At 40.8% G+C, this 1,990-nt stretch overlaps 1 pseudogene; it reads left to right on the forward strand.

The window, feature by feature from the left end:
- Positions 1-688: 688 nt before the first annotated feature.
- LOC100767832 lies at positions 689-1,415 on the forward strand (annotated as a pseudogene).
- Positions 1,416-1,990: the final 575 nt, after the last annotated feature.

Below are 1,990 nucleotides of genomic sequence, written 5' to 3' on the forward strand. Positions count from 1 at the left end.
TCAGAAGTTAGCTGATGGTGCTATGCTTTATGGCTCTGGGTGTGCTTTACGGACAAGTGCACAGCAATGATGCACAGAGCATAGCAACCACTCTGGGAGGGCCTATGGGCCATAACAACCAGTTGGCCAATAAACACAGGGCAAACCCTCCAAGCCTGGAGGCACACCAATCCTGAGCCTGTGCGTACTCCTAGACACTCCCTTTAACGCTTCCCTATAAGATCTCTATGCAGCTGCTTTGAGCAGTCTTTCTAGCCAACCGCCATGGTGGGTGGATGAAAGACCTGAGCTAACATGGGGTTTGCTCATTAAGCAACTATAATAAAGTCTCATGCAGTTTGCATCAAGCTTCCGCCTCCGCATGGAGATTGGGGTGGCTGCAGTCCTGGGCTAAGATCCTGGAGCTCTGAGCTTTCTGGGGCATCTTACAATAATGTCATAAGTGTTTTTATATATTGGCATTATGATTTGTTAATATATGTTAATATAATGAGTGTTCCATTCATTTTTCAGCAAATTCCATCATTTTACTTTTCATTATGCTCAAATGACTAAATAAAATTTCATCATGTGTGTGTATAATACACACGCTTCTCTCTCTCTCTTTTTTTTTCCAACTGGAACCATGGAGGCTGAGAAAAAAACAAAACAAAACAAAACAACAACAAAAAAAAAACAACCAAAAAAAAAAAAAACTGTTACTGCTGTGCCAGAAACCCTTAAGAAAAAGCAAAAGACTTTTGCAGAATAGAAGGTGAAGCACTTTTGGAAAAAGTTTGCACTGAAGACACTGCAGAAGGCACGGAGGAAGCTTCTACTATGAAAATGCAAAACATTACCGCAAGGAATACAGGCAGATGTACTGGTCAGAGATTCGCATGGCTAGGAAGGCAAGGAAAGCTGGAAACTTCTACATGCCTGCAGAACCCAAGCTGGCATTAGTCATCTGAATTCCAGGTATCAGTGGTGTAAGCCCAAAGGTCTGCAAGTTGTTGTAGCTGCTCCATCTTTGTCAAATCTTCAATGGCACCTTTGTTAAGCTCAAGAAGGCTTCAATTAGCATGCTGAGAATTGTGGAACCATACATTGCATGTGGTTACCCCAACCTGAAGTCAGTAAATGAGCTCATCTACAAGTACAGCTATGGCAAAATCAGTAAGAAGAGCATTGCCTTGACAGACAGTTACTTGACTGTTCCATCTCTTGGTAAATATGGCATCATTTGCACAGAGGATCTAACTAATGAGATCTATACTGTTGGGAAATGCTTCAAGGAAGCGAATAACTTCCTGTGGCCCTTGAAATGATCTTCTCTATGAGGAAGAATGAAGAAAAAGACAACTCATTTTGTGGAAGGTGGCAATGGTGGCAACAGGGAAGACCAGATAAACAGGTTTATTAGATGGATGAACTAAGGTGTTGCCCATGGTATTTTTGTAAACTGGTCTGTTAATAAACAGTCACAGCTTGGCAAAATACACACACACACACACACACACACACACACACACACACACACACACGTGTGTGTGTGTGTGTGTGTGTGTGTAATTTTCATTGTACATTCATCTGATGCTGGTTATTGCTTTCATTTCCTTGCTATTATGACTATTGCACCAATAATCATGGTTACTTAGTTATGTCTGTCATAAGATACAGAGTCCTTGTATGGGTGCACATGATATATTTTCTGCATGCTCTTTAAACAAAATCGAGGCTGTTTAGCCTTTTCCCCAGGATACGATCAGTACAGACTTGAAAGTTTGTAACTTTAGGCTTTGGAGCCTCATAGAAACATATTCTACTGTGAGGCTCCTTGGCCGTTTTTAGCCTGTTTACTGGCTGTGCAATAGCTTGTTCATGCCAGATGGAAGACTTGACCCTGTTTATGTCTAATTTTCCTTATGAAAATTATTTGTTTTAGTTTGGCTGTCTATTCTTTCTCCAGCATTAGACTTTCAAGCTTCAGTTGTACTGTATTATAAATTAT

Source organism: Cricetulus griseus (assembly GCF_003668045.3).
Source record: "Cricetulus griseus strain 17A/GY chromosome 1 unlocalized genomic scaffold, alternate assembly CriGri-PICRH-1.0 chr1_0, whole genome shotgun sequence".
In the NCBI taxonomy this organism is placed as follows: Eukaryota; Metazoa; Chordata; class Mammalia; order Rodentia; family Cricetidae; genus Cricetulus; species Cricetulus griseus.